We start from the raw sequence: 13110 nt of genomic DNA, 5'->3' as shown, positions 1-13110 counted from the left end.
AAACCCTGTAAGATTTAGTAAGTACTGTTTACAAAGGGTAATTGATGTGCCTCATTTGTGTGGCAGCATGCTGCTATAGAATATGGCAGGCCTTTGCCGGGAGGAAGAAATTTGTATTCTCCTGAGGATGGGGACAAGTTTGCGTTCCTCTGTGATGGAGAGCTAATTGCCACCCACAGATGGGAGAGCCAATTAAAGCAAAGGTAATGCATAAAGCTCGAGTTGTATTTTGTTTTGGTTGGTTTTTCTAATATAGTTTCCCCTCTCCAAAAAAATACTTGACTTGGAGTTAAAACAGATAATAGAGTTCTTTGATGGAGAAAAGGTTGTGACTGTTGAAGCTTTTCTTCATTCTCTTCAGCCTTTGCTGGTGCATTTCTAAGTACTTTTTATCTTGACTGAAAGTTTTATTTGGTTATTCTAAGGGATTTTTTTTGACCATGTCAGAGATAAGGAAAAAAGAACTCATTTATTTTCATTCTTAGAATGTAGCTGCTTAAAGAGAAATCAATAACAGTGTCTGTGAATGAGCTGCTGACCAGTTGACAATGTAATAGCCTGGTTTTGGAGAAAACAGAAAAAAAATGCAAAATAAAAATAAAATAGGTTGGAGCTTAGGTTTAGGATAAAGATAAATGATTTGAATGCAGATCTACTAGCCTCATGGGTTTTTCTATCATAAAAATCTTAATCTTTACTATAACCAGTGACTTGTCATTTTGCATGGATTTTAATGAATTCTCAAAATCCTGTTTGTAATTAACCCTTCTTTTCCATATACTTCATGCATTAGGAATACCAATTAGTATTAGTTTTTAGTATTAGTCTTAGGAAAAAATGTTATACTAATTGTGTTGTGTCAAATTCTATAGCACTTTTTCTAGGCAAAATAACAGTTTAAAAGTGAGCAAACAAGATTCTAAGATTCCCCATTAATAGAATGATGGGGAGATTTAAATCAAGGAAAGATGAACTCTTGGGGAGTATCTTTCCCTTTCCTGTACTGTTGACTCCAGGAAACTGAAGCTGATTTTGACTTTTCTGTGTGTATGTGATTGACATAATACTTTAATTGCCCCTGCACTCCTCATGCATCAACTGGTTTGGAAAAAAACAAGGATGATCAGAGCATTGGTGTTTTAACTCAGCTGAATTGTATTAAAAAATACATGCAGCCAGCAGAGCTTGTATTGGTTATGGTCTTTCTGAAAACAAGTATCTGCTCCTGTATTTTGTCTGTCTAATAATTGTACTCCAGTGTAGAGGGTTTTATGCAGTAAATTCTATCAAGTACTGTATTCCAGAGGATCAGTGATAAAATCCTTGCCCTGTTAGAGTTGATGTAGGTCCTGTGAGTTCAGGAGGATTAGAGTTCAAAGCCTCCCAGTGCAATGAACATGTTTCCTTCAACTCATGGGTGGAAGATGAGGCAGCATAATTACTGTGGGATGGATTCAACTGGGCAGATGTTTGCAAATCATCTTCATTTGGCTTGGTAGCAGAAGAAAGCCCCCTGCTCTCCTGCCAGCTGGCAGTTCAGTCAGTCCTTTTGCCTCTGCACCTCTCCATTTTCAATGAGCAAGTCACAAGCGTACATTGCAGAGTCCAGCTCTGTCTTGGCAACATCAGGAGAGGCAGTCACCACAGAGCCTGGGCTTGCAGTGATGGGCCTGTTTGCCAGGTTCCAGAGCTACAGACTTGTAGCTGTATGTTGTCATGCAGGAGAAAATTAGAATCTTCCTTTCTTATTTCTCCTGTAAATTTAAAGGACATGATTTTTCTTTTCTGTTCTATTTCTGTAAGTATGGAAGGTGCAATTTATAAAAAAAAGTTTGAAATGGACCTCAGGTAGCTGATGGATTAATTCTAGGAGTTTTGTTAACTATTAAAGGAAATTAGGAATTTAAGGATAATTATTCACCACTCCTGTTTAGAGAAGACAATTTAACATGGAAGAGTAATTCTACCTAAAGGTATTTTCTTTCTTCTTTTACATTTAAAAATTTAATTTTTAAATTAAAAGTTTGATTGGTAATTGATTTACCTTGGTAAGACATTATATAAAGGCACCTCTCAATTTCATCTCTGAAATGTTTATAAACTGAAAAGTGAAAGAAGTTTCCATGGAGTACCAAAAGAGATGCTTAGCATAGGGGCTTAGTTAACCTGATTAGAATAAGCTCTGGACTCCAGCCTCTTTCTTGCTGAGAATCAGCCCTGGCCAGGCTGGAACAGTGTTCAGGCTGTAGTTCGGGCCCATGGTGTGTGGTTCTAATGGATTCATTCTCTGGGAAGTTAATGTTTGCTTCGGAAGAAGCAACCTGTGTGTGGGGAATAAAGTGATGTCTCAACTGCAGGAATCAGCCCTGGAGAAATGAGACTTTGTGCAGAGAGGTTGACTTTTGTGGACAACTTTTTGCAGTGTTGGTTTCTTTATCTGCAGCCAGTTAGATTCATGTCTGCATTTTAATAATTAAATCTCTCTGTTTAATCTTTTAAATCCAATTTTGGCCATTTTTCAAAGACTGCAGCTCCTTTGCCTGTCATCTGAATGTTTGGTTTATCTGAGCTCTGAGCTGGTCATGTAAATTGAGTGTCTCTGGTTTGGATCTGCTTTTTTGATGGGTAAATACCTCCTTGCAAATGGACTACAGATCCCTGGTTTGAGGGCTGTGCTGCTGCATTTATTTATTGGTGTTGGTTGTTTATGTTGTGGGTTTTGTCTTTTATGGGGGTAAGGAGGGAGGCTGGGGAAAGCAGTGAAGGGCAAAAAGTTAAAGAAGCCGTACTGGGATGTGAAATGTGTGTCCTAAGGTGTTAAGAGCTATTACATGGATCTGCAGCATTTCTGATACCAACCTGGAGCAGTTATGCTTGATAGTTATACTTCTGCCAGTGCCTCCATTATTAACTTCTGTTTTCACAGAATTGTACTACAGGCAGAGTCTGTAGCTGGGTAATTTTATTAAAGCAGTTTTCAACAAGCTCTTTGGCTGTACAAGCACGGAAAGAATATTAAATTAAAAGAAAATTCTGAACCCAGGGAACCTAGTGTTCTGATATGGGATGTTAAGCTATGTCATCACTAATACAATGTGTAATTTCTGTTTTGCTCTTATTGCATGCAAAGTCAATGATTTTTCAGCATCAGTAGCTTCAAAACCAGGTGTTTTAACCATTGCAATAATAGCCTGAAAATCACAAGATCTTAAATAATGAGTTGGCTCTCCATTGCCTTCCACTTTGAAGGGCAGTTTGGCAACCAGGAGTAGCTGACCAGAGCCAGCGTTGCAGCAGAGCTTTGCCTCTTTTAGCTGCAGCCTTGAAGGGGTGGCTGAGCCAGGACTGTGAGCAGCACATTGCTCAGAAGTCTTCAAACACAGCTCCTGTGTGACTGTCCAGATTCTGGTACTGGTTTACAGGGTTTACAAAGGTTATTTAGGATATCAGGTAGAGATGTGAACTGAAGACACCTGACTTAACGAATCAATAGTTTTTCAAAAATGATATCTGGGTGGTGATATCCTCAGTTTTTGTGTCTGGGCTTAGGCATAATTCCAGGATATGATGGTCTGTGTGGGGGAGGCAGAGCGATCTGAGAAAATCCCAGCAAGATCAGTGGAGAGGTTTTGGCCTTTTAAATCTTCATCCATGTTTGTATGAGATATAATCTACGATGACGAATCTGAATTATTTCATAAGCCTCATCAGCACAGTAACTGGGAACTGCCTAGAATGCCTCCTAAAGACTTCTTTTGCTCTCTAAATGAGCGTAAAATCTGGGAATTTGGCTTTGATTTGAGTATATTGAACGTGAATGAAGCTGCCTGATGCAGAGCGAGAGGCTGTGATGAATATGGATGTGGTGCTGCTGGCCTTTGTTAGTGCAGAGGTGCCTGGGGAGATGAGATGGGGGCGCTCCTGTGTGCTGATCTTATGCTCAGCTCTTGATGAAGGATGTTTGATAACTTATTTTTGAGGTTTTTGTTTGCTGTTTTCCCTTCTTTTTAAAAGATATCTTTAAGAGAGCTCCCTAGAGATCTCTGACTGTACTACTCTACAACTTAGTAGTATTTTACTTTTTTTGGATTAGGGGTTCAGTGAATCAACACTTCCTGCTTTCTAAACAAAGGAAACTTCACATTTCTAATTTTTGTTTTAATCTCAAAACTTCCTAGTTAAAACCAAAAATCCCTAAGACATGGATAAGTCAGAATTTCACTGCCTTCTCCCTCCTCCCTTCCTACCCCACATTGAAAAATGAATTCTATTTCAAGTTAGTTAACTGATAAGGAGGAGACAAAATTATGTTGTGTATTTTACAGCCTTAAGCAGTATTTTGTGTATTTTTGGGACAGTTATTATAGCTGACATGAATTTACATCTTTCCTTTGTCAGGCTATACTTGACAAACACTTCTTGACCTATTTTTTTAAATATAAATGTAATATTTATATTGTTTGTATATTCTTCCATAAATTACAACTACACCCTGTAATTGTAAACATAGATTCTGACAATCAAAGGACAGATTTTTCATGAGTGTTCTAGTTTATTTTAGTTTTTCTCAGGAGCTTCAGGTTATTAATTAAAAAAAAAAAAAAAAACAAAAAAAAACCCCTATTTATTTCCTCTCTCAAATGGAAAATGAAATAAATATAATCAAGGGAATTTTTATTTTTAATTGGAAATTAAGCAAAAGTGTGCTGTACTAATTTTTCTTTTTAAGTACTGAAAGGATACAGGCTTCCTGCAGATATTGCCAGAGGAAAGCAAAGGTATTCGGGGAGTAGAATAGAATTCAGTAGATGCATTGTCACACAAAGGATAGCTGGAATCCTGGAACAGTTTAGTTAATTGGATGGTTTTGCTTATACTATGCAATTAGGAAATTACCCATGTTGCATTCAAACTGTTGTCATCTGAGCTTCAAAATCAACACTTTAATTCAGAGCAATGGTTTCTTTATGAATATTTATGGTTATACTTTAGATAAATCTTCATAGAGTTTCAGGTTGTCTGCATGTTCAGTGGGAAGCTTGAGTTTTCAGCTGTCCTTCAGAGTCAAAAGGGTTCTGTGATGTAGAGGGACTTGAGAAAGTCAGTGGCAGAAAGCTCGACTGCACAGAAAAGAGAATTGTAAAACATTCTGTAAACAGAGGTGCTGCATGCAGAGAGATTGTATTCCAACACATGAAGTTTCCCTAAGAGTTTCACAAGCATAACATAAAATTACAAAAAGTCTGCTTATTAAACTCTGGGAGAATTTTATTGCTTGTAGAACTTCAGTCTGAATGTCACAGCTGTTACTAATTACAACGTTGAAGATTAATGTAACCATACATTTCAGTGCATACAGGATTATGGGAACAGAGGGGATGATACAGGATGATGGAAGTTTAATGTAATGCACACATTTTTAGCTGATTAATAATAATTTGATGCCTTCATGTAATACTTCACATGTCTTTTCCATTGTACATGCCTCTAATTCATAAGTCTTTAAAACACCCCAGGAAAAGAAACTGGCTGAACATCCCCGTCTGCCGCTATCTTTGGATGTTGCCTGTGTGTATTAGTAAAGATTCTTTTATTGGTAACTCCTTTCTCTTTTTTCTTCATAATGTATCTCACCTTGGTCTAGTTTTGTGGTTTTTCCATGAAGTTTTCCGAAGCAGTAGATCCTAAGAGATATTAACTGTTACTAGTCAATGCTGTATTTCTATTTTTTGCTTCTTTAAGATATGGCTCTTGGGTTTTAACTAGGAAGGATTTAATGTATTGATGGGGTTTCTTTCACCATGTGGCTTTTTGAAATGACTTTAATTTCATTGGTAATGCCATGCTGCTTCTAGTCCCAGAGTTACGAAACTCTGGTGTGCAAACTGCTGGTACATGCTGCGCTGTGGGAAACAGTCTGCAAAGACAAAGAGTCCACAGGGCCTCTTGGGATGGAATTTGATGAGCAAGCATTGCCACTTGGGAAGAACCAGAGCTGACGGAGGAAGACACACAGCAGCACTTTTCTCATGGTATTGAAGCCAATGTATTTTTATTTTATGTTTCCCTTGAGCTAAGAACGTTTGTGCGGTCAGTTCCTCAGGTCTGGTGGTGTTTGCTAACTTGTTATGGAGTAGTAAATGGATCACCTGCTCACCATTTCACCTGGTTTGTAACATGTTTTCTTGTATCTATCTCTGCTGTGGACCTAGCTGATCACTTTTTGAAGCTTTTCCACTACTCTTGGCATGGAGGTAACAGCACATGCTCTTTGATGCTCAGATTTGGCAGTTTCTTGAAGGTCCCATCTTCTTTTTAGGAGATGGACTTAATTAAGCATGATAGACTTTACCTTTTTTTCCCTCTCTTCAGTGCCAGACTATCTTGCACTCAAATAATCATGAGGCAACTGTTTCAGTGGGAACTTTATGCAGCTGAATTTTGTAACTGGCCCAATCAGCTTGCAAAGTGCCACTTGACTTTGCTTCCCACACAAGCTTTCTCTGGGAAAGGGAGCTTTAATTTCCAGCTCTGACTGTCTTGAGTAGAGGCCTTGCAGAGCGTGCTCATCCCCAGCAGTGGGGATCAGCAGCCCAGGCAGCATTCCTGGAGTCTGGAGCTCGTGTGCATGGCCTGCAACACAGGGAAGGGGAGAGCCACATTAGGAATGCCTGCTGTGCTCTCAAGCTGCGACTGGGGAGAAGCCTGGGAAAACTCCACCAGCCCACACCAGCAGAACTGGAGGTGCTTCTGGACGGTCCAGGTGCATCTTTTCATCCATTTTTACAGGAATTAATATAAAACCTTCTCTCTGTATTCTGGTAACCATTTTTATTTCCTTTTACCCCTTTTTATTTTTTTTAGATCTCTAGGATGGTGTGAACCTCTCATACCATATAGGGAAAGGATTTGGAGAACCTTTCCCTCTGTGAGGAAAATGGAGTACCCTAGCTGTGCTTCCCAGGCTTGTTAATAGATCTGTTTTATTGTGTTCTGTTCCAGTGCCAGAGAATTTTGTCAGGCAATCCACAGTGATTGATTCTAGGGAAACAAACCACCATTTCCTTCTGTTTTCAGTCTTGAGTCACGTTGTAGCTCTCATACCAGACTTTTTTCCCAGTAATTCCAGAATTCATGCACTTGTCTACCAACAGCTGTACAAAATTAACTGAAAATAACTTTCAATTCTGATCTTCATGCCTAAAACTTATGACTCAGAGACTGATGAAAACAGCCTATCATCCTTCTGGATTTTATATGGAACAAAAAAGGCCATGTCCCAGACAACAGAGTTTCTGTAACTTCTAGAGTTTCATATTGTTTTTCTTGATGTAAGGTATGTAAGGTGCTCCAATGCTGCATGGAATCTTTTTTTTTTTCTGTTTCTAACTGCGGGTCACCTGCAAAAGGACTTGAGAATTTGGTGCAACATTTGCAGTTTACTTTGTCTTATTTTCCTTGCAGATGACCCTCTACAGAAAAGGTAGAAAGACCCAGAGAACACAAACACTCTTCTTTCCATTTGCAAACTCTGTAGGAAGCTGGTGTTCCATCATTAGTTGAAGCTGATAGAGACGTATTTGCAATGGCAATACACTGCTCTTAGTCACACATGGTCAAGTGTGTTCTGCTAAGTAACAAAATGACAAATTCAAGCTGTGGCTGCAGGGGCCAGCATGCTGTCTGCTTAGCAAAGTCCCCCTTAGTAAGCATGGATACATTGCTTTTCCTGGAAATGCTGCTTCTCTTGAGGATCTCATCCATACAGTTCTCTTCCCACTGGCATTCTCCATCAAGGTGTTTGAAGTGTCTTGTTTCATACTGAATATTTTTTATTGTGTTACTGTACAGAACAAGTTGAGTGTTGAGCATGAGAAGGGGGAGAGGAGTAATGGCTGGAAAAGGCTGCTGGGAAAAGTAAGTTGAATAGAAAAGAGGTGATGGGGAGGATGGGTTGAATGTAAAAAACATTCAGGTTGGAGTGGCTTGATGGGGAGTAGTGAAATTTTGTAAAAAAGTTATTCCATAATAAAGCACATCCATTTTCCAAAATATTGCCAGCCACAAGGTGTGTGAGTCCCTGCAGGCCAGACAATGTGAATACATGCCAATCCATCCTGTCAGGGTTAGATTGCTGCCTGCCACAGACTAAAAACCAGCCAAGGAGTATTCACCTTTCCACTGCAACCAAATTCCAACAGTCATTCCATATCGTGTTGTCATGGAGCAAGAGGAGTAACGTGAGTTAGTGTGGGTCGATTTTATCCTAGATAGTTGGAAATTTACTGCTGACTTAGAATATTTGTGAAGGCCACTTCCCCTTAAAAAAAATCTACAAGGAAGTGGTAATAGAGCAGTACACTGTTTCTAGAGCAATTTTAACTCTATGGGAAGATCAGCCATATTATTTACAGTCCAAGGTCTTGATGTATTTTATGCTTAAGCCTTCAATATTTCTCTCCTTTTTGATTCAGTTCCCTGTTTGTTTTCAAATTCTCTGTGAATGAAAAGGCAAAAATGTTTTCCTTTTGTTAACCATGCTGTCATAATATAGTACTAAATTAATACTGCATTATGTAAAATGCAGTATTGCTACATTTCCTTCATGGAATGCTGAAATATTTTCATGCTCTTAGAAGTTTCATCCTTTGGATTTTGTACCTGGTGCATTTTCCCAGAGCTCTCTGCCTATGCAAAGCCAGCCAGCTTCCTTTCATGGATTGGTTCCATTGAGGACCTGCTCACTGGGACTGTATCTTTGGCTTGGTGTAGACAGATGACCTCTGGGTGAACTTCTAGTAATTTGCTTTTTCTATTTGTTAATGATTGGAGATTTTGTAGAGGATTTGTGCGCAGCAGAACAGCAGATGAACAATAATGTATGTCCTCATTAAGTCTTCAGTATTTCTTTTTCATTGGACTTTTCTTTGAGTGGGAAGAACTGAGCCCTTATTCAACAGTTAATGGCATCAGAATTGTCCTTCTTAAGTGAGCAAGTGCCTACTGTACTTCTTAATTTGCTTTCAATGAAAGAGTTGCACAGAGGCATTATGAGGAGTTTAGCAGTGTAGCTAGCCAGTATATGTTTGGTTGGGGTTTTTCTGTTTCCCCTGACATGGCTTTTTCCCCTTTTCAGGCTGGTGGATAATTGCTTCATTATATGCTGTCCAAACAGCCTAGGAATAGCCAGAGGTCTTTTTATCAGTTTTCCAGTACATTCCCACACCTCTGTTTCCCATTGATAACCCACTATTTTGTCACTACCTTCCATGTTCCTTATGTAAATTAGTATCAAAAGGTTTCAGAATATTTTATGGAGTTTCGAGCACTTCTTTTTTTCCTCACTTCTGGAGACAATACGTTTTGCTGACTTTTACAGTGGTTTTTAATTTAAGACCCTTTTTTTTTTTCTTTCTCCTTGTTTGTTCTCTCCACTATCCCACCCTCCTTTTTTATCTTATAGCAGAGAGTGTTGCATTTATCTTTGAGCTTTGTATTGATGTTCTTCCATCAACCTTGCTTTTTTATATAAGCATAAATAAATTTCTGTACGTTACTAATGAGTGGTGTCCGCTGTAAAATCATTCTTTAGATAATATTATAAAATTAGTGAAACTTATATAAAAATGTCTTTTCATATCATGCTGCACTTTTAAAAGTGAAATTGCAGACACTGGAGAAGTTTGAATTCAATTTTGATGTGACATGTTCCTATGCATTTAACACATGGCAGCAGCTTTTCTTTTTCTGGCTGTGATCCAAGCCTTGAGTCCCCATTCCTGTTTCTTTGCTCATTGAAACATCCAGTGGCTTTGGGTGGATTTAAGGAAAGGCTATTAGGAAATAAATGGCAAAATAATGGTTGATGCAATGAAAAGTATATGAAATGAAGTCTAAACCAGGTAATTAACTGCTTTCTGGTGCTCTTCATTCCTACATCATCAACACCTTTCCTACATCATCAACACCATTCCAACAGGTTTGGTTGCTTTTTTTTTTTTCATTTTGAAAATGTAAGGCTACTTTGCTTTGGGTTTGGATTGTCCTTTTTCTATTGCAAATGAAACACACTTATTTTTGATGTTTGTCATTGGTAACTTAAGAATTTAATGAGGTGTTCCTGTGAATACCTGTGTGCAATTACTGTGTGGTGTCTCCTTATAATTTACCACATTTAGATCTAGGCTAGGATTGTGCTAATGAACAGCCTTGTTTGCATGTAACTTCCTATGTTAAGAGAACAGTATGACAGTTCATAAAAATATTTTTTAATGAAACTTACTTTTATTGTCTGTAGACAAATAAGTACTGTACAAAGCATACTTTTTTTTTCCTGTCAACTATTGCATCCTCCTTTACAGCAAAGCACTAATCTTAAACTATGTTCCATGTTGTTTTCCAAAGTTTCTTTCTCTGGGTCTTTCTTGAATTGCTTTCTTTCTCTTCCTTAAGCAGCACATTCAAACTGCCTGATGCACGTGGTAACCTTCATGTCAATGTCAAATGGGATTGTTCTAAAAAGATCCACTGACAGAGTGAAAAGGAACAAACAAATCCATCAGCTTGCTAAAATGAGGGTTAAAAAGCCTGGAAATGTTAGCATTTAAATTTTAAAAATGTTGATCTCCTGCCAGCCTTCTACTTTCTGTGCTCAATTCATATGAATTGGTAGGATATCAGTTGAGGGAAGTTAACCTCTGAAGCTTTTAGGGGAAAGCTGTTCTGTCTCCTTCAGTTCCCTGCTGACTCAGGGGAAAGAAGCTGGCAGGTTGAGCTGGGAAGTGCGTATTTTGGGTGGACACATTCTCAGATTTATTTTTCTTCCAGCTCTGCTGCAAGCTGAAGGATAAGTTTTAAACACTGCTTTTGAAGTAGTCATGAAATAATCCTTCATGCTATGTTATCCTACTGTTACAGGAATTGGAGTACCTTCAAGCACTTATAGACAGGATGTGCAGGAGGCAGTGATTTGCAGTCTTGTAACCTGTTAAACTGGACACTACCAGGATCACCAGCTACCCAAAGAACATGAGGCACACTTAAAAATGAGATAAGAAATCATTATTTTTAGTTGCCTTCTATTCTGTCAGCCATTACAACTTTTAAACTCTTGTTAGTCATGAGAGCCAGAGGCCTTACTTTAAAGGCTGGGATTATGATATAAATGCCTCACTCTGTAGCTCACACCTTCTAAGGAAGGCACTGAACCTTGTGAAACCCTGCTGTTATTGGGAGCTGGCAACATTTTGGTTCCTGACCAGGCAGTAAGAAAAGTGTCCTTAGGCTGGTTAAACTTTCTGGCTGTGTGGACAGTTTGGTGCCTGCTTAGAAACAGGTGAAAAAACTGATGGCTAGCTTGAACTCCTATTTTAAAGACTGTATCTCTCAAGCTAAAGAATAATTTCTTGATCTGCACTGTGCTGGGATTTGACTGCTTAATGTTCAGAAAGGAAAGAAGCTCCTGTGTCTTCTGTACAACCAAAGTATGTGCTGACAGGAGATGTGCTCTACATCCATGATGTGATGTGAAGCAGTCTTAGAAAAATTCCCTACTGCTCTGAAAGTTACCTCCTTCTTCCTCCAGCAGAAGGAATAATTCAAGGTGATGAGCTTGATAGTTTTAGTCCTGAAATCACTCTACTCTCCTAACATCAAGAAGAAACGGGCCAAACTTCAATGGTGGTTTTCCTTTTCATTCCTCAGTGAAATGTACTGCTTTATCTTGCAGGGTTCTCTAAACTTTGGGAATCACTTCAGGGATGGCAAAGTCAAACAAAACTGGTTTATTTTAGTTATAATTACTTCTGTCTGGTAGCAATTAGGAAACCAGAGAGGCCAGACCAGTTTGTAAGTGGCAGGAAGGCTAAATTTATTGAGATTTTCATACACATTAAGATCAACTTTTCCAAAGAGATTTTTCAGGGAGAAGTCTTTAAGGAAAAAGGTAAACTAATGAGAACTCAGGCTGGAGTCCAGTTGTGCTACCAATGTGTCCTTTTTTGCTCTTTAGAACAAATAATTTACCATCTTTTGCTCAATAGTGAAACCCTACATTGTATTACCCTGCAATAGTATTTCAGCAGTCTCTATAAAGGTCATTAACAGGAAATGTAAGAAGAATTGCATGATGTAGTTGATCTTAGTTTGGTATACGAGAATAAGTGAAAAAAAATCTCTTTTATGATTCCTCAGTTGAATTACAGCAAGTTGCTTCTCAGGATGCTGAAAGGTCAAAGCTGCTGTTTCTTGGTGACGTGTCAGAGCTTGTTTTGTTCTGTTCTCTTTCGTTGGCTGCCTAATTATGGTCTGCCTGCAGAAGGGAACTGGATGATCCATGATGAGTTGCTGTGCCTTTGGCAGATGGGCATTGCAGTCATACTCTTGGGCTTTCATTTGCATGTTTCTTACATCTCTGTATTTCCACAGGAAGATTCTTAGAATACATGAAAGTTCCAATTGTTACATAGCAAACCATTTTAAAGATCCACTTTAGAGTTTTACCATTTAACCAACACATAGCTGTTGTTTTTACACAAGGTGAGCCCCTGCAGTACAGACTGGGGCTGTACTCCAAGCCTCTTTTTAACTGGCACCACATCCCAGGAACCCGTGTATGGCTCAGCCTGGTTACTGGAAAGAAGATGGTGCATTTGCACCTGTGTGGAAAAATTCCTGGTGCATACTCCTGCTGGGTGGCGTGAATTTCTCTGAGCACTGTCAAGACCATCACCCACCTCTTTACAGCGTGTGTACCCCCAGTGCTACTGATGTGCCTGTCCTGTGGAGTCCCTCATTGTTAATGCTGTGCATGTGTGCTCCCTGGGGCTGCCCTGAGCTATTCTGGTGTCAGCTTGATGTCCTGCACACTAGCAAAACTTGCACTTATCTCTCGGTCTGGAACATTTTTTTTTAATGCCTAAAAAGCTGATTGTGGTAGCCAATGTTGCTATAGAAACCCACTGTATATTGGACAGAAAAGGATGGCTGCGATGGAAGTGTGTTGAACCTAAATGCTAGATGTGACAAACTTGCTGATAGAGACTTGCTGTCTGTAGGAGCATGTTAGTTGAGGAAAGACAGGGATTACTGCACCATCAGTTGGTGATACTC

The sequence above is a fragment of the Corvus kubaryi genome, unplaced genomic scaffold (assembly GCF_017639235.1).
Source record: "Corvus kubaryi isolate FWS band 111438036 unplaced genomic scaffold, C.kubaryi_AGA036_p1.0 37397, whole genome shotgun sequence".
In the NCBI taxonomy this organism is placed as follows: Eukaryota; Metazoa; Chordata; class Aves; order Passeriformes; family Corvidae; genus Corvus; species Corvus kubaryi.
This window is presented reverse-complemented; position numbering follows the sequence as displayed.